The sequence below is a fragment of the Cydia pomonella genome, chromosome 11 (assembly GCF_033807575.1).
Source record: "Cydia pomonella isolate Wapato2018A chromosome 11, ilCydPomo1, whole genome shotgun sequence".
In the NCBI taxonomy this organism is placed as follows: domain Eukaryota; kingdom Metazoa; phylum Arthropoda; class Insecta; order Lepidoptera; family Tortricidae; genus Cydia; species Cydia pomonella.
Genome location: NC_084713.1, coordinates 11571641 through 11593015, shown reverse-complemented (window position 1 = coordinate 11593015; position 21375 = coordinate 11571641). Strand labels below are relative to the sequence as shown.

The 21375-nt window shown below is 36.2% G+C and overlaps 1 protein-coding gene and 1 long non-coding RNA gene across 2 annotated transcripts in view; both read left to right on the top strand.

The window, feature by feature from the left end:
• The window catches only part of LOC133522880 (protein couch potato), a 221644-nt gene that overhangs the window by 58087 nt on the left and 142182 nt on the right, over positions 1–21375 (top strand). The window lies entirely within an intron of this gene.
• On the top strand, positions 15891–21229 carry LOC133522840 (uncharacterized). Its single transcript, XR_009800141.1, has 2 exons — positions 15891–17035; positions 17751–21229. It is a non-coding gene; the product is annotated as an uncharacterized LOC133522840 (long non-coding RNA).

Genomic DNA, 21375 nt, shown 5'->3' with positions numbered 1-21375 from the left:
ACTTATATAGCTAGTTATATACATAGAAGTGTGACTACTTAAAAAAACAAATCATAAATATTCATAAAATAATTTAATTTGTTCCCTAGTTATATATATATATAGTTCTATGATATCCACAATACAAGCCTTATTGAGCTTACTGTAGGATTTTGACAATTTGTGTAATAATGTCCTGTAATATTTATTTATATATTTAATGTCAGCGAAACAGTCTTCAATCGTCCTAAACTTACAAGTGATTAAAGTACAGTTTACACTTATAAGTACCTACAAAAATCCTCACCTAAACTGTACGGCCGAAAGGTCGCATTTGATGTTTGAAAAAGAGTATGTAGTAGAAAAGGAGGGAAAGAGATTCGCATTATTTTTCCATGACGTGGCCTCCATGGTTGAATTTTCTCTCGTAAGAGTTTGATGAAAAATGTCTTTGCGTGCCAACATTATTTTATAACCGTACAAACGAAATCTGTTAGTATACTATAATTTTAATACGCTAATAGTGTCGGTAACATTGCATATCTGTATCTCCGTCGATACAATACCAGCTGGTCATTATAGTATCGTGTAATCCTGTAATTACGAATCCATTTGTAATAATAGTCCGATGTACAAACGCGGCGATTAGCCGCAGGCAATCACGACTGTCTCTGCGTTTAGTGGCCATTAGTTCCGTATCCAAAGTTATGATAGGTATGTGACAATATGTTTTTATGTCAAAATAAATCTTGATTAGGATAGGTTAAGTCATCAATGTTACGAGTATATGCAGTTGCAGAGACAAAAACAAAAGTATTTTGCTTTCCAATTATTACGCTAGGTTTAGTTATATCCTCTGGCCGCCAACGGCGTCAATAAATTTGATTGATGCCAAGACAAATGAAATACTGATTTGACAAAACGAAGTTTCTAAATACAATGGAATGGAGATCTTTTTGTGGGCCTCTGGTTAGATAGAAGACACCTACTCATAATTAATTCATGTAACAAAATTGCGTAAAAAGATTAAGTAGTATGTACATACAACAATTGTAAATTAAGAAAATTTAGAAATTTAAATATATATTAAAAAACAAAACACGCTAAAGAGGAACTCTTTAGGGTGCCAGGACGAGCGCTTATGATAAAGCACCATAGGCAAATTGTTTGTAATATGTAAAACAAAAAATCATTTTTGAAATATATATTTCTCAGCTATTTTTTTATTATATTTTAGTAGGTATGCGTACGTTTACTATTAAACTTTTAGTTACTTTAATTATACATTAAATTAAATGGGTGCACAAAAACATTATAAACTGGTACTTACCAATTCCAAACGCGTCTTCATTACTTTAAAATATATAGTTGTTGCTTAGCCATATAAAAAACATTGAGCACCTGCTGTGGCCTCGGCAGTCACTAAATAATAAATTGTACTGGACTAAAAATGCTGTCGTATTTGTATTGATTGCAGGGCGAAAAAGGCGTATTCTGATAGTAATGATAGGTTATTAATTTGATCTGGATATGATCTGTCAATGTTAAAAGTGACATTTCTGGTTGAAGAACTGACAGATTACATATCCATAATATATCCAAGTCTAATTTACAACCTGTTATTACGATCAGAATACGCGACCCGTTTAATAAGTAAACCTTTGAAATAGTGAGTTATTTTACTTAAATCACAATGAATATAAAAGAAGGAAGAATTTTAGCCCTGTTTTTAACATAGTTTTAAAATAGTTCTGAACTTTCAGCTAACTCCTTTATTATGTACTTATGTTCCTTTCAGTAAAAAATAATTTAAATTTCTCTCATAAAAAACCGAAATAAATATATTGTGATAATTATAGATATATTGAACTACCCAGCACCTCAGGGAGAAAGAAAGACACCGATTACGTTTTATACGTTACCGTTACGAATACGTTTCTTGAAACATTTTGTAAGGAAGCCAAAGTAGTGTAGGTCCATTAAATCCGATATGTTAATCAGCCGTCATACGTGTCACTGTTGCAGACTTGTAGAGTCGGTGTTAATTTGTCGGCTAGGTTATAAGTTGTGTGTTAACAGCGATAAGCACTTGTGAGGGAGATAGTCTTACTTGCGGTCCCTATTCCGCTTGCACTTTCTGCAAGGTCAAAAACATTTACGACATTATTCTGATGGCCTTAGTGAGATAATAGTCTTACGTTTCTTTGTTACTAAATTGCATGTTATTATTTTGGCTAACATTGTTACTTTAATATAATGTTCAATGTGATTCGCACGTGAATCTCTCCCGTTTTATTTATTGTCAAGAGAGTTAGGAGTTATACAAATACCTCATTCGCCTCCAGGGCAGGTAGTACTACCTAACTGTACAGTTGTGTGCAATATAATAGCAGTACACTCTGCGACGAAGATCGTCTTATAGAAAAGTTTATTTTTTTCTGGATGACTTGGGTTTAGATGTAAAGCTTTGATTGGAAATAATAGGAAAGATTCTAAATCACAATTATAGTACACAATTGTATTTTTTTCGTAGGGTTTTACGTTTTTATAGGAATTTCCGCAACTTAGTAATAACAGCCGATTCTCATGATCGATTTCACGATTTTTTACTTCCAATATCATTTAAGTAAAGGTTACAGTTAATTTTGAAACAATACCAAGTAATGCAGAATAATTATATAAAAAGATACAATATTATTGATCTAAAGTTATTGTTTTCCCTTAGTTTACATTTTCTTATGTACTGCTATTATACAACACAACTGTATATAGTAATGTAACTTATGTAGACGTAGTTAGATACTGACTGTACGAGTTACTTTATAGTGTTGTATAACACTGTTTGCTTTATAGCATGACGGTCAGATGGTGATAATAGGCTATTTGGTTTTTAAAAGACAAAAAAAAAAACACATCAATAACATCTGCTTGAGTAGTACAACTAACTCACAAATGAGATTGGATTGGAATGGATGAGATTTGGATTTGTTAATGTAGTTCATGAAAAGACTACCTGCACTGGCCTCGCGAGCATTGGCCACAAATCGAACAATACCTCAACCTCACTTGTCAAATGGAATACTCTGTTCTAAATGTAATTTATTCAAACAGAGTCAATTGAAAATGGAACTTGGTACCATGGACTTAACGTTGCGTATTGATTGCTACGGTTAGAAATTAGTGAGCTTAGTGTATCGCGAGAGTGCCAAAAGGGACAATGAACATTTGTTGTTGTAACGTTCATACGTCTTTTTGGTTTGAACATGGCTTAGTAGAGCGAGTTGCTTGATGACTAGGCTGAGCAAGTGCATCGCGGCTCGCCAAGGTCGACTGGTACAAGCTTCATGCTCCGCTGTGCGGTAATTAGGTACCACGGGTACCGCGGCACTGATTGTACTCTCTGTAGCCACCAAACTGTTTTATGGTGTGGCGTTGCATGGAGCTTGTGTAGGTGTTACTGTATACATTGTAGTCTACTGTAAACAAAAGACAGTACTTTTGTTCACTCCTCATAACACTATATATAAGTTATTAGTGTAGCATCAAGAACCTACCTGATTTTGCACGGCCGGTTCCTAAAATCACGTTTCATATTTTGTAGTTATGACGTTTTTGATTCATGTTTGTGTCCATTCTTATAATTATAGTGTATATGTTGACCTGTAATTTCTTTTTCATTAATCTAGCAATCTTTGATTGCTTTAATAGCATTTGATAGTCTTAAACAACGAGTGTAGAGCAGCTAAATAAACAACCCACAACTGATCATGATATCTTCATCACACCTAACCCAGAAATGTGACTACCTATAGGTCTAAGTAGTAGTTTTATCTTATATAGCTGGCAGACATAGTTGTACACACAATACGCACAATTTATTTGTAAAAGCTATCTCCCATAAAGTAAAACTGCTAACACAAACTATCCAATGTTAGATAAGTGTTTATATTGCTACACGCAACTCCCCCAACGAATATTACACGGCAAGCTTCAAGACAAAGCCTTTGATCCGCAAGCGACCTGTGTGAAAGGATATCAAATTCTACTGGTTTATCTAACAGGAAATTATGATCTGGGAAAGTGTAACAGCTTAAGCGTCAATTGAAATGGAAAATGAATTCTTTTCTTAAGTTACTTTTCGCTTGATTTGTTGCGGCGTTACAGTAGCAAGCGGCGTACGACGCCTAGCAATCAATGATTAGTAGGAAATAAAATCCAATTCATTTGCTTAATGACAGTTTACTTTCTAGAATGATTTTAATATTATGTTACCGCGGTTGTGCGTGGTTGTGATGGTTTAATCAATAAACTGTTATTTAAAACTTCTCACATAATGAACCTCCTATTATACCCTCCCTCCCTTAATTAAAGCCGTTTGACTTATTCTTCGTTTGAATTTTTATGACAATTGTTTAGAGGCACCTAAATATGATTTTGGTAGAATGAAATAAACGTTTACGTCTAAACATTTCATGAACTTATTTCAGATCATTGATGGCATTTTATAAAACCCCGCGTAAGAAAAACCTATTTACCGTTCGAAAGTATCAATATGTTGTCGCCAAGCTTCATTGAGAGGATGAAAGAATATTGAATGTAAATGTTTATCTTCCTCTGTCCCAGGTAATTGATGAAAGACGATTTTCGTGTTTCCCCCTCTTCCCACCCTCGGGTATTAAGTAGCTGTCTAATATTATGATTTATCGACTTAAAAAATATTAGGCGTGAAACGTTTTTTTCCAGTACACTCGTCAGGTTTCTATTAAATTTCTCGCTTTATTTGAGCCGAGACAAAATTTAAACTCAATTACGTCTGTTTCTTTTTAATATATAATACTAGTACCAAGACTTTTTTGACATAGCGTGGAAGTAAAATAATATGTATTTACGGTCATTAGTTATATTACTACGTGTATACCTAATCGTCTTATAATGTAGTCGTTCGTCAATCGTCGCGATGTGAAATTGTGGCATATTGAATTTTAAGACACTTACCTATGACAAACACACGGGATGTAGAAATTAGAAATTACGAGTACCTTAAGAGGGAATTAAGTATACCACGAGATCGTCCATGCGTCGATCTTCCATTCTCCATGATTTTTAGTATGTTATTGATACAATGGAAAACTTGGTTTATAGATTTTCCTTTTTTTCAAAATTAGCAACAAAAAAAAGATTATGCTGAAGCGATCGACATCAAAATCAAAGTGATTTGTTAAGATTTAGTTACTGGAAATCGTTTTGTCCTGGAATGGAATTTCTTAGAAAAAATACCGTTATTTCGTTAGAGTCGAAAAGCTATTCTTCCCTCTTAATACCTAATGCACCATTTCGCCATTGTATCTTGGTCTTCCTTTGTCGTTGTGCGCAGCATTAAGAGGAAAGGGGACGGCTGCTTTTCCATACAAACGTAGTCCCCATTTTCCTCTCTGGATATTGACATAATGGCAAGTATTTTTACATAATTTGGTGTATATTAATGATAGCTCCCCTTCGCCCTTGGCCCTACGTTTGACTTTTTTTTCAATTATTTTGATCAAAGTAAAAATTAGGAATGTAAAACGGATTTCATACAACTTATTAAATGCTCCTAACTCTTATAATAATAATAAATCCGAAGAAAATGGAACGTAGGGGCATAGCTGTATATAGGTTGATATACAACTAATTGTGTGAAAATATTCTCTATTATGTTGATATCCAGAGAGGGAAATGAGGACTACGTTTGTGTGAAAAGACAATTTCGTCTTAAGTTTCAGATGAATTTCAGAAGAATGAAACATTCTTTTTATAGAGTTTGGCGCTTGACACACAAGGCCCTTGTTAGTAATTATTTTTTCATTCGCTCATTAGAGAACCAGGTTAATTCAGTTCGTAATTTGCTGGACTCTCACAGGTAAATGCGCCATGAATATTTGCTTGCCCTCTCCGTCTGTTTGTTTATTATTAAAATAATGACGTTCGCGAGTTTTCACTGTAGACTGATTTTTTCCTTTGAACTGTTTCACATTCGTCACGCGTGCGTTGACGTAAGCCAGAAGATGCACGAGCAATATACAACTTACCACAAGTGAAATTCCTCGACACCTAATCATTTCTCAATTTCATTAAAAAAGGTGAATCATTTTTTTTTCAGTTAGGGCATGAATAATATTATTCTGAGTAATATTACCACCTTTTTTTTAAACTGATAAATTTATGGTCTTCTGCACTTAAAATTTCTGGAGGATATCTATTTTGTGGAATGACCCTTTGAGTAGTTAATTAGGTACATTACAATGCGTTTACTTACAGTGTATGTCTACAATAAAATATATTTACTTACACGTATCTATACCTATCTGGTTAGCATTTTAATGACTTACTTTTATGTTCGTGTACTTCGTGTAAATGTAATTTAGTTCCACAGTCGTTATCAACGGATCGTCGCCCTCAGAGTAGGTTTGACTGATTTAATTTGTCCTATCTGCTAAACTTTCCCCTTTTTGCGAAGTTTCCAAGTTGCTGAAATCAATCCGCCTTTTTTTCTCAATAGCAATTTCCATTTGATTGAGCAGAGATTTTGGTAAAAGCAACAAGTTTTATTACAGTACAATGAAAGCTGCAATTATTGTGTGATGTGTTTTTTATTATTATGATATTAATACGATACTAAAAAAATTGGTACCTATTTAACTAAATAACCCACAAAGGAAATAATTTGTCAAAGATATACTGTATTGGTATAATGTATATTTTAGTCAAATTAATTAAATTATGGAATATAACATTAAATTAGATTATTAACCCCTTAACTATAATATAATTCCTGCTTTGTTTCATCGGGGCTTAGAGAAGTAACGTCGTACTAGCTCGAAAAACGATATGATCATACTAAGACCCTGCGGATCGAATGACATAATTGGACGACCGCAGCGAGGCACGGCCAAGCGTACACGTGTTGGTATGGTATACTGACGGTCCGATTCGAACTTTAAGAGTCGATACGTCAAAAATTTCCTAAAGAGACGACATGGATTGGATATGTCAGTACCAAAAGTAACGTTTTGTTTGAAGAAAGGTCACTTTTAACACTGACATATCTTATCCATATCATATCTTTAGCAAATGTTTGACATATCTTAAAGTTCGAATCGGGCCATGAGTCGCACCTAAAAGCAATAGCGCAAAGAAAATTATCATTAACGGTCACGTACCCAATACCGTTAGCAACTCATCCGCTCCGGGCTTAGTGAAATGACATTTTTCCGCTCTAGTTTTACCAAATTTGAAGTAGTTATCTACTCTTTTTTAGGGTTCCGTAGCCAAATGGCAAAAAACGGAACCCTTATAGATTCGTCATGTCCGTCTGTCTGTCCGATTCTGTCACAGCCACTTTTTTCCGAAACTATAAAAGCTATACTGTTCAAACTTGGTAAGTAGATGTATTCTATGAACCGCATTATGATGTTCACACAAAAATAGAAAAAAAACAATAAATTTTGGGGGTTCCCCATACTTAGAACTGAAACTCAAAAAATCTTTTTTCATCAAACTCATACGTGTGGGGTATCTATGGATAGGTCTTTAAAAATGATATTGAGGTTTCTAATATCATTTTTTTCTAAACTGAAAAGTTTGCGCGAGAGACACTTCCAAAGTGGTAAAAAGTGTGTCCCCCCCCCGTAACTTCTAAAATAACAGAATGAAAAATCTAAAAAAAATATATGATATACATTGCCATGCAAACTTCCACCGAAAATTGGTTCGAACGAGATCTAGTAAGTAGTTTTTTTTTAATACGTCATAAAAATTAAAAAAAAAATTTTTTTTCATCAAACCCATTCGTGTGGGGTATCTATGGATAGGTCTTCAAAAATGATATTTAGGTTTCTAATATCATTTTTTTCTAAACTGAATAGTTTGCGCGAGAGACACTTCCAAAGTGAAAAAAATGTGTGTCCCCCCCCCCTGTAACTTCTAAAATAACAGAATGAAAAATCTAAAAAAAATATATGATATACATTGCCATGCAAACTTCCACCGAAAATTGGTTCGAACGAGATCTAGTAAGTAGTTTTTTTTAATACGTCATAAAAATTTAAAAAAAAAATTTTTTTCATCAAACCCATACGTGTGGGGTATCTACGGATAGGTCTTCAAAAATGATATTTAGGTTTCTAATATCATTTTTTTCTAAACTGAATAGTTTGCGCGAGAGACACTTCCAAAGTGAAAAAATGTGTGTCCCCCCCCTGTAACTTCTAAAATAACAGAATGAAAAATCTAAAAAAAATATATGATATACATTACCATGCAAACTTCCACCGAAAATTGGTTTGAACGAGATCTAGTGAATAGTTTTTTTTTAATACGTCAATAAATTAAAAAAAAATTTTTTTCATCAAACCCATACGTGTGGGGTATCTATGGATAGGTCTTCAAAAATGATATTTAGGTTCCTAACATCATTTTTTTCTAAACTGAATAGTTTGCGCGAGAAACAGTTCCAAAGTGGTAAAATGTGTGTCCAAAGTGGTAAAATGTTGAACAAGATCTAGCAAGTAGATTTTTTTTTAATACGTCTTAAATGGTACGGAACCCTTCATGCGCGAGTCCGACTCGCACTTGGCCGCTTTTTTTACTCTTTTATCTTCACTGAACTTTACATAAAATTTGTGTAACTATCCTTATTGTGTTTCTCCGACTACAATGTTAAAAATACATATTATTCGAATACTCGCGGAAACTACAATAACTACACATTTCCCGTAAATCAATGTTATTGTTAACACAAGCCTTTTGAATCTTGCCACAGGTTCCGTGTTATTTCCGAATTCTATGGAACTGGGGTGTCAATTATACCTCTATTAATAATTGAATAACACTAGCTTCAAACAGTAATCTTGATCCGATTGAATTCAGTGCCACAATAGGGTATTGCGTACAAACGTGTTGAAAGCACTAACTGAGCTTTGGTATTGTTTTGCTTTAGAAATTCTCAAATGAAGGTAAGTACATGCTTATCCATGGGGAAAATAATGACCCTTTTAAGTAGATACAATCCATGAATCCACTTAAAAGATAACATTTCACAAAAGTTCAACGATTAAAATCATACTGTATCTCACGTAACGACGAATTTATATACCATAGATCGTTAACTCGGAGAGAAAACAATGAAGCGAAGTTTAACAATCAAACATTTTCATTAGCCGCCCGCCCCGGGTAGTAAAAATCACCTTTACTCAGATTTACGCACTGTTATATCGTTGCGTTTGTGAGTTCATTTATTTGTCCGTGTTTAGGACTAATCGTTAAATTAAGATTTACTTAACGACCAAATGCTTTTTATTGACGAACCCAAGAGTCGCCCTTTATGTGATGTAATTATCGGTGCTACGTAGCTAATTGGTGATGTGTTCGCTCGTTCTTCAATTATTTCAATTTAATTTTTAATATACCGACTCATAAAAAAAAATACATATTAAAATAAACATTTTAAATTATAATGCTAATGAATACACAGATGCACGAAAAAAAAACACAATTAAGTGCTTTAATCCTGGACATATAGGGGTATAAAAATAAAGCACGTTATTAAAAAGATGGGTACCGGCCAAATGGAGCCGATAAAGTCAGGTTATGATGTGCGCCATAATGCAAAATGGCCGCTACAAATTAGTTTGGGTGTCCCTCCGACCGTTTTACTCCCTAGATCACAAAACAGAATATTTCACTGGTAAAAAAATATGGTGCGATATAGGGCGCCGTTTGGTAGGAACCAACAGTTTGCCGTTATCGAGTTAGGCTAAACGCAATTTACCATTTCGTGCCGTTGTTCGTTGACGCCACATCCTCTTTCGATAAAACTACGTATATATAGGTAAGTACATGTTTTTGCGTGCCTAAATGTGTATGCAATGCAATTTACATAGTTGTCAATCGTATTAGTATAACATAAACAGAGCTTGAATTAAGCGCCACCTCCAGAATTTAGTAAAAGTACTGAACAAGAACAAATTGTTACGTCGTTTACATTGAATCCTGCCTTGAAGACCCGTGTGTTTCCTCTGACGATGTTATCAAGCGTATAATTTATGCGCATTCTAAGATCAACAGTCCACGGAATTTCTCAAGCAATGGAATCGTACGCGATACCCGCGTCTCGTCATTCTCATCAATTGTTCGCGTGTTTGTTTGTTTGTTCGACGCTGCTTGTTTTCATAACAGCGTCTGCCTTTGATGGCGTATTTGCTAGCTGTTAGATTGCTCCCCGTATGAAGATGCTGAAACGCTGGGATATGTGGATAATTATGTTTCATTGTTTTCTATGTAATTTGTAATCGATTCGGGGAAATTTTAATATTGAGGCGTTTCGTTGTATGTAACGTTAACGTCATTACCATGGCATGAAATGTTTTTATATTTGTACTAATAATAATGATGACATATCGCATTTCCTTTTTTTTAGTTCACATGTTTAATTTGACCTCTTGTCTCAAAATTCTTATTGTTTCTGGGAAATCCGAATAAAGCTTTTACGCTTACTCTGTCAGTATTATTACAAAACTATTACTATTAAATTCAGTGTCTGATTTGCTATATAGGCTATTGTGGTTCTGGTCGTAACTGATAACAGAGAATGAGGTCCTAGTGAGTTCGCGTTCTAAAATCGTAAGCTGCATTAGTACAAATTGTTATAACACTACGTAGCGGTACGTTAAGAGGGAACATTGGTCGAGTTTCCGCTTCGAGCTCAGTGAATAGCGTTCGTGTTCAACAAGCATCACCTACGGAGTTGTCTAACAGTGCCCTCTATTATTAACTTCATAGCGCCGTATGTGAATAAAGGTTTTGGCACACCGAAAGCGCGATAAGTGATACTTGAAACACTGCCATATTTCGATCAATGGCCATAAGGAACTGGAGGGAGAACGAGGAGAGGCAGCGGTTTTGCAAGAAACCCTCCCGCGGCGTTGAAAAACGTATAAGTATATACATTTTACTTTAATGCACTTGTGGTGTAAGGCTATGTTTTGTTAATTGTAGCCCTGTCCTTGTTTCCTGTACAGCAATCAACTAGATGGAAACTTAAGGAATCAATTATGATCAGGGGTCGGACAAAAAGTGCGAATGACGTCAAACCACTTATAGGATGATTTCAAATAGTATTTTTGATTTTCATAAACAATTATCACGTATCATTTATCAATCTCTTTATTGACCTCTTTATTAAACGATATCGCCACTTGAAATGAGTAAGTACGTTTTTGACTGATACATTGTCAATCAGATGAACAGTCAGCGTCAAATACTTCGTAGCAGTCAAAGTGGCCAAATAGTTCGGTACACCATACTAAATATGGTGTACCGAACTATTTGGCTACTTTGACTGCTACGAAGTATTTGACGCTGACTGAACAATAAATTGACTTCGTTATTGTTTAGCTATTGTATCCTCACGATTATATTTAGCTAAAATTTATATTTACTAATATATAAGAAAACGCTCTAAAATGTCATCTTTACTCGAATATTGTGGCAATTTTCCGTTTTTGGAGGTACGTGACAAACACGTATACTGCTAATCTTACCTACTGTTCCCACTTTTGACTATTAAACCTATTTATCTGAGGATCCCACAGACTTGTTCTAACTAATTTCAAATAATTATACCTTATGGTAACAAGTTTCGTGAAATTTATTTTATTCACTACATCACCCTACCACCTGTATTATTAATTCCATGGATTTATTTACGATTATTTTGTTACTTCATTAATACTACTTTGTTACTACATGTCACACGGAAGTTTAAATACAAACTCAAACATCATCCTGTGTGCAAGATTAAGTACGTCATTTTTACGTCATCCGCACTTTTTGTCCGACCCCTGATTATGATATAAGATTTTTAGTTGCCTTTCTATCCGTCGGACACGGGCGTATTATAAAATTAATAAGTTCACATGCAAGCACGACTGCCGCAGTCGCGTGTGCCGAGGGCATAATAATTGTGCATCTCGCTCACTATAAATAACAATGGATTAACAATGCGAAGAGCACGGCAGAAGATGCATGAGGTGGACGGCGGCCAAGAGCAGCCGAGCGGCTAATGCGCCTCCCTGGGATTAGCAGTTCGGTAACAGGACAGTTTTAGAGGGGATTCGAGTGAAATTCATTTTACTGCCGTGTTAAAGAAAAACTTACTAGTAACTTTGTAACTTATTCATACATAAGTATCTCAGTATAGCTTGTTCCTGAGACTGAAATCTGTATCGATAGTGTACCGAACTTTGTCTATGACGTTTTGACGCTGAGTTGTGGATGTATACTAATACAATTTACAACTATGTAAATTACAAGTAATGAAAATTTGGATATTAATTAATTATATTTTTTGACGACTTAAGGTAATATCGAAATCGTATTATATGCGTGCGTTCACTCACTGTCTCAACCACAACAATGTTTGCGAAGGCTCAACTAATTGATATTGGATTTTTCCCTTCTAAATTCGGCCCAAGGGCCAAGGGGTTGTTTTGTACAGTCATGTTTCATGTCTGTTCGTGTATCAAATGTAACGATGCTCTATCCTTCTGATTGGTGATTTCTTTTGTTTTCCAATTAACGCTTGCGGCACACTTCCCCACTGCGACTGCAATTAATTTTTTTGCAAAACTGAGTTACTGTAACACCTTTTTTTGTTCAAGAACTAAATAGTCTTAATACTGACAATTTGAAACTTGTGTGCGGTGTGGTATGTTCCTAAATAATGGATAGAGCTATTATTCATTTCAGTTGATGTTGTGTTATTTTTTACTGTTGTTTTTTTTACTTATAATGTAAATGGTAAATCCGCTTGCGATTAAGTCGCCGTATTTTATTCGAAAACCAACCAATCAAATCCTACATTTTTAGAAAATAACATTGTTAAATCAAACATGAAATCAGAAATCGGAACGAAGAAAACGATTTCTAGGACAAATCAGAGGTGAAGGCGTAACGAAATACCACTACGACTGACAAATCACAACATCAGTCTAACGTTAAAGCAACAAGTAAATAATAAAGATCAGTATTCCCTAGCAAAAGTGGAATCTTATTAATATATGTAGGTAAATCGCGCAACGTTAACAAGGTCTGACTGCTTTCTCTGGGTTACGTATATAATTTACGGGGTGAATATATAGATCACACTGAGCATCTTTTACTATGGGACCAACGCAATCGCAAAAAAAATTGACTCTTTAGCTTTCATTTATAAGTTTGTTTTTTTCACATATTCAAAGGACTGTAGACCTGAGTATATGATTTTAATTTCTACTCGATACCTCCACGCGTTCCCGAGATACAGGGTCTGGACAGACGGACGGAAGGACGGACAACAAAGTGATCCCATAAGGGTTCCGTTTTTTTTCCTTTTGAGGTACGGAACCCTAAAATGACTTATACTAGACTCAGTTTAAGTCTGGTATAACAGTCTTTATAATTGAGTTGTCGCTGGCCGCATATGATGACGTGACTATTGGACGCGCAACGATAAACGACGATTCTTATAGAATTTCGAAGTAGGTACACAGTCCTGGTGATGAAGTGCGTGTCGTGGTAATCGTGACGAAGGAAATAACATTGATTCGTCTCGGATGACTGCGAACAACTGGATCACAGCAGGCACGTCCGATTGGCCAACGTGCGGTCGTTGACTCGGCGGGAAGCAGTCTGATTGGGCGCTCACCTTGCAACGGCAGCGGCGCGTGCGGTGTTAGGTTATCATTAATTGAAACAGCTTCCGTTAATTCGCTTTCAAGTAATTAGCTTGCGCGCTATAATTACGGCCTAAAGAAATAATTTATATTTTAATATTATAATGATTCATTGCGCAGTAATGTTAATTTATTTCATGCCGTAAATGAAGCTGACAACTCATTTGGCTGTAAGCTTATGTAAATATTATATTATGCATCTCTTTCACACTATGTAGTGTAGAAAATGTTCTCACAATACACGCGCGTAAAAGAAACGTTTTATTTCTGAAGGCAGGTAAAATACAACTTCGGCGACCTAAGGCCTAGTTTGAATGGCAGGCAAGGTTAAACATACAGTCAGGTGACAACCAAAACTCACTAATTACTAAAAAAATAATTTAACAAAAATAAACCATATTTCTGCACTAAATTATTATAATATTATTTCACTATGACTTACAGTGGTCATTAGCGATTTTTAGGTGTATTAACTAAATTTATTGTAGTCAATATTCGTATTAATGCCAATCCTCTACGTCAGAAGTTTTCTTTACATACGGAATGGAAATATAACACTTCCCGCCAAATGTTTGCTTAAGAATTTTGCAAAAGGGAATTTTGATGTGTTATTCCTCGGTAGAGTGCACTTTCCGGGATTTTTTCCGGCGTCTGCGGAGTAGAATCCATCAAAGGATTAGGGGAATGTCTCGGGACTCCGATCGGTCGGGTTACCGCGATGAGGAATAAATTATTCTCCACTTAGCGATAGAACGATTTCTATGCACAATCGTTAGACTTTGATAAATGAATTTGCGTACCTGAAATTGATATTGATGCGGTTTGCTTTTTAAGTTCCAATTTGCGATTCAAATTTCTATTTTACATTGTAAATAAAACATTAACCAATTATGTTAAGTGAAACGGACAAGTTATTAAGAGAAGTATTTGCTTACGGAATAAAGGTCCTTTATTAATTGTAATCAGTAGATTGGTCTTAGATACCACAACTATTTCTAACCGTTGTATAATGGTAATATTATGTAAAACTATACTATATGAATTCCAGGCGAAGTTATGTTACTAGAGCATTTAGTCGGTATTAGAAACAAGCATATAATAATGCTATATTATACAAAGACAAAAAAACAATAGCTTTTGATGTCCGTATTCTAAATTGCTTATATGGTATATTGAATGCTATCATAATACGCAAAAATAAATGCAGAATTGCGGACTTTAGTTGTGATGCAACTGGTAAGGCGTACCCGTGCACAAAACGCGTGGCAAGCAGATTCGCTTCAATCAGAGCAGATTGAGGCTCTACACTGAGATTATAGAATGCATGACGAGGCACTGCGGGACCCCCGCTCCACTGATGGAAATTGGATGGCTTTAATTTAAATGTGCGACGTTTTAAAGAAACCGACGTCTGCTGTCGTCAGAAATGTAAATGCACGAGGAAAGTGGATTAGCTAGTTCTACATTAATAGTAGGCTAATTTATAGTAGGCATTAATGTTGTCGTTTTAATCTAATTATCACATACTTGTCAATTCATTGCTTGCAAGACGCAAGACATTGACTTTCGTTAATTTGAGACAATATCAAAGTATTCATGGTAAATGCTAATAAAATGATAAATTAAATCTAAATCTCAAAATATCCTACTTACAAACTTACTCTAATAAATCTGATAGAGTTACGTTATTCTGTAGATAATGAGGCACGAAATTATTTAAAATAATTAAAGGTGTGTTTTCCCACGTAAGATAACATCGCTTCAGGACTGTATTCCAATGCCTATGGCATTGCATGAAGCCGGCAGCCATTATTGATTAATGTCACTGCGAGGTTCGGGTGCGGTTCGAGTACCTTAAGCCGAGTGCTCACGGACTCTTGGAGGCACAGCTGTGATATGGATATGGAAACATATGTGAAAAGTGTTAGGTACGTTACCGATGAATGGAATGAGTAACCGGGCTTGGAATACATTAAATCGCAGAAAGTTGTGGTGTCACACACAATGCCACATTACCGTGAGACCTGATGATAAAATATCATGCTTTATTGTCGTTATATTATGGCTTATCTTTCGGTAAGAGACCTAAGAATAGGTGGACCAACAATCGATCTGGTCGTAATCGTAGGGCACCGTTGGATGGGCTTAGATGGCTGGCCTTTTCAAGATCCTTGGGGAAGCTATTGTCCAGCAATGCACGACTTGGCTGATAACTTATTTCGTAGGCCTGTAGTTGACTTAGTTCAGATATGTTTGCCATGAGGCTAGTTTGACAGACCGTAAGCGAACTGCCAAAACACGAGCTGTTATTAAAAAAATACTAGTTCATGGAATAGAGCTTCAGAGCAACAGCCTACTGCCCCGCTCGTGTAAATTCGCCTTTCAGCACACAGTTTCGTTCGTAGCGTAGGTGCGATGCACAATCGTTCACTGATTACGCGACCTTACTCCCGATTGTGCGGGATCAAAGCGATCGCTCACAAAGGGTTATAAAATGTCGCGTCAACTACGGGCTGTTCGATTAATTACACCCGTAATCATTGATGTTTGAGAACTCTTTGTGTAAACAAAATTTAGGTTTGTAACATCTGCTGTAAAGCTGTGATTACTAGATTAATTATGTTTGGTAATACCTATTACCTAATAACATAAGGTCGTTCAAGAATTGTTTCACTTCAGTATAAATATCGCGCCAGTTCTTATGAATCAACCTATACATAAGTTTAAACAACGAGGTGAATTTAATTAACACAACACCACCAACAGTACAATATTACAATTTTTTATTTTTCACTTTACCATTAAACGATGACATCTGATATTTTATTGTAGGTGCTTTACTTCAATATTTAATTTTTAATATACATATAGAGCAACATACTTGTAACTTTATATGTTAATAATATAACCCCGTTTTAGTACTCGGCAAGTCTAGTCGGACTAGTGTCCAAAAGCGTTATTTACAACCTCTCACTAATGCAGGCGAGCCGAGCGTTTAGGAAACCAATGTTATCTCCGATTATTAAGAGTAGTTGCGGATCTCGAAGTCGGAATTACACGAACCACAGGAGGGCTAGCGATGTCGCGTGCGAGATTTATCTACTTTTTTGGCACTGCACTGTGACTAGATAGTTTTTCGCCTGCGAGACATTCCAATACATCACAGATTGTCGTTAAATCACTCATTTGTGATCATTTTACATCACTACTCGTATAGTTCCTTATAAGTAAAGAAACGTTGTCGTGGTGTTGATGTCGGTGGTCAATCGTAAGATCAGGTAGATTGTGGAATTTCTAGACATATCGTAATAGTATTTTATGCATGAGTTGTATAAGAAGGGTCAAAAAAGGCGAGTGGCGTGAGTTACAATGTGAGCCGGAGCCGAAGGCGTAGGCGAACATTGTAAAGGAATACGCCACGAGAATTTTTTGACCTACTTATACAACGTTGCATACAATATTTTTCCTACGAGTCAACAAAAATAAATCTTAATTTAGGTAAACAAATTACAGCAAAAGTATATAGCCAAGACGCGCGAGCATACCTTGTTACGCGCCCGGCCCGCCCCGGGCCGCGGCCGGCCGGTCGGCGACACCTCCTCGTAACTCATGAGGCCCTGGTACTTGCTACTTGCTAAATTAATTTTTTGGACAGTTTTTTCTCAATTTTGGCCACCGTAGCCTACGGAGACTAACAAGCAACGCTAAGCGGTCTTCGTAGTCTATGGGTGTTGCTATATTACGGGTGTCACATGCGTGTTTCTGACTTATGACGTAATTATTTTTACTATGCAACCAAATGAATATTTTGTAAGTTGGCATCAATGCACTTAGTTTAAAACTGTATTCGTTTTGGTTTTGTTAGGTTGGTAGCCATTAATCACAGTAACATTATAGCTTATAAAAGCACAAGAGCTTTTATGAGGAATAGACAATATAGACTTTTCTTGAAATCTTTTATGTATGTTCTTATATTCGTGTTAATGAATGCATAAATGACAGATAACAGTAGAGGAGTAGGAAAACCTTATAATCTTTGTCTCGTTCCCTGAGTCAACGGAGCCCCGCGGATATGTCTGGGCAATATGCCCTTCGGGCATCTGAAGTAACCTAACGAACCTATCTCGTGGAAAGAACATTCTTTTTTTCAATTCTGTTATGTATGTAAAAGGGTCGTTCGTAAGTGTATGCAAACGGTGGCTGCGTCCACCGTCATTCTCGGAAATATATTAGTTCGTAAATTGCTGCCTTGCGTTTGACTTTGCTCCCCGTTCCAATATTTATCCAATTCTCTTCAGAGAATTTTCAAAAATGGAAAATTCCTCTAATTTTGTTGTAATTTTCTACAACTTTCCAAACTTTTTAGAAATTTTCTGCAACTTGCATATCTGTTCATTAAGGGTTCGACTCGCCCATGCTCAGTAAGTAACGGCCTGTCCAGTCCACCGCTGCCAATTGCCCAAGCACACATGGCGCGCATAGCTATATTAACGGGTAATTAAAGTCAATGCGATTCGGTGCGCGTGCGTTGGAAAGTGAGTGGCCAGTTTGAATATGGAACTTGGAACGCAATCGTTGTCTAACTTAGGCATCGGTTTGTTGAGGTTGTCTACGAGGCTTACAAGTGTATACGATATATTGACTGTAAGTTCGCTGCGCGCAAATGGGCTATATTGACTTTAGTATAAATTAGTTGATTGCTGATATGCTCTTTAGAGATATTTAGTATTCATGGGAGAATTCGATGTGTTTCTGATAATTTAGATATAAGCCTTACCATTTCGGGTAAAATTGTGTGAGGACAGGTCGATTAAAGTGTTAACGGATTGGTTTTCGAATGGACGAAACGCCTGGTGTCCGTTATATAGCTTGAATGGATGGGTGTAGGTTAGGTTAGTTAGGTTAGGACTGCGACCATGTTGCATACTCAAAGTGAGGTTATTTATTACTTAGCAGTGAGCGACATAATACGATTTGCCGATATGCTTAAATCCGCACGTTCCAATTAGGAACGTAGTATTTTTTCATTTAAAAATAAAATCAGCAATTAAAATATAATACTAAATATGTGTGCGTATTTTAAAGGAGAGAAATCGTAACAAAACATCAGCATGAATCACGAGGATACCTGTAATTTACAGCCGAAACGGGTATTTATCGGGTTATGAACCTGTCGAAAACGTTTTGTTACGAAATCCGATAGAGTATCGAAGCGTATCGTATTAATTACACTTATTTGCACTAATTAAAGCATTTTAGCGGGAGATATAGCCCGGTACTCGCATGGCCAAACTCAAACGCATTCTTGCTTTATACGATTGCGTCGAGTAGGTCCGAACATGCACACATATTTAAATGCCACTATGCGCACACAAACTACCGATGGACATGGATTTATGTAGTACAAAATTTGCATTACGTGCAATACGATGTTTCCGTTGACACGCGAACGATGTACTGGATGGATGGACGTCATTTACCTATGCATGTTTACATACAGCACGTACAACAAATGGCGTAAAAAAATCCTTAAGCCGTTGTAAGACAATAATTATCGCATTCATTAAAATAATGGGAAGTTTCCTTATTATTAATGAGCGTGAAAATGTATTTCATAATGCGCTTAACCGATACATTACCGTGCGTTAAACCGATGTTGTTACTCGTATTTAATGCCTTAATTATAATATCGGCCCGATTCGAAGAATGAGATACGATAACGATAAGTTCTGGTTCAGATAAGTTCTCATTTAGATATCGTTTGTATGTCGTATAATTGAGAGAAGCAGCTCGATTCGGGCAACCAATGTCACTTTGACATTAGAAAAATCGTTGGTAAATCTTATTGGGATCACAGCGGAATCGAAATAAACGTCAATTTTGACATGTCGTTTAGTTATCGATCTTTTAAAGATCTTAAAAGTGTCTTAATCATTATTTGAATCGGGCCGTATGTTAATTATCATTTGATTCTGGTTGAATTTAGCTTTGGTCTGTATTATGTTATTAATATTAATTAAATATCAATCTACTACCGATATTCAAATGTAGGATTCATCGGGGAAAGCGTGTTAGCCATGCGGATACAATATAGATGGTATCTGAATTGGATACGATTATTATAGTCTCCATTAGTCTGACGTGTGCTGTCAACGCGATGTACCTCAATGCTGGTGCCGTTGCGGCACAGACTGCTTCCCACAGACTCTACTCCACAGACTCCAATAATTTGCGGTCACCAACTCAACACACCTCTTTTACACACCACTTATTTGTACCTGTACAATTTTATACGGCAACATGTATGTTTTCTTCTAGAATAATTGTTGGTCGATTTATTTAATATAGATATGAGGGCGCAACTGACTGAAATGACCAATTGCGCACTCATAACTGAATTGGAGCGCTAATATGTGGATTAGGTTCTGATCGTGATTTTTCGTATATGTTCCATCTAGTTGGGACGTTATCTGTGCGATACGAGCAAATTAAGCCGCATGTGTTTGCCTTCCACCTATCAACAACAAACGTTCACTTTTATGTGAAAGGTCTTCATTATGTTTCGGCGCTTTGGTAGTTACGAACCGCCCCACACACACAACTATAGTGTCGTTTATTGATTAACATCAAAGAACCAAGTTAGTTGAGCAACTATGCCGTGTACGCCTCTGCGAAAATTTGCTCGCAAGCGAAACTCATATAGGTAAGTGCTGTTAACTAAACATATTAGAAATTAGTTGCGTTATTTACCCTAATCGACCTGAACGCTAAGTTTCACTATCACTTTGATGGTTCCAAGGTTTTGCTTGCCGCTGTAAAATTGAATTTCAACTTTGGGCACATGCTAACCGCTTTACATGATTGTATGGGGGCTCCTTAATCAGCAAACTAAAAAGAGATTCATTGGAATTAATGGAAACTAATTGGGTTTGTTTTAGACTCAAAACATGTTCCCTTATTTGTTTGTTCCTTCAAACACATTCAGACTATTCAAAATCGCTCTGTAGCGTCAATATAGGCTTTGCGTAACCCGAGATCCTAAGTTAATTTCTCATCGGAAGCAATGTGATGCCTATGAAAGCTGTTTATTTCACGGATTACCAAAACGCCTGCGGAATCAATTATTCGGGTTCCCGTGTCAGTCGAGTTAAAACCGTTACATCGTCAGGCTGAAGTATTTCAATTTCGGGGCCGTCGTTTAAACTAATATCTACCTATCACACACGCAACACGACGGAGTTAACTTTGACATCACTCGGTTCATCACGAGTTTAAATTGAATTGGTTATATACACTTTACTTCCACACGTGTTGCGCGAAATTAAATAAAGGGTGGCACAGCCGTCAACGTTCGCACAACTTTACGATTCGATTGTATTGTAATAAAATGAACAACATTTTGCGCGGCGATAGTAAGATATTACTGCTCTCTTTGGGAAGTGCTCGTAAAACGTATCAATCTTTCTTGTACCGATCATTTGTAAAGCGGAAAAAAACTATTATGAATAGAGGTGAGGTAATGGCAAAGGCGAAAGATTGCGTGTGTCTCTTGCACGCCATTTTGTTCAGTAATCCAATAGTGGGGTAAAAGATAAAAGCGAAAAAGATAAAAAGGGGTGGTTTAATGGAATTAAACAGCGGGAGG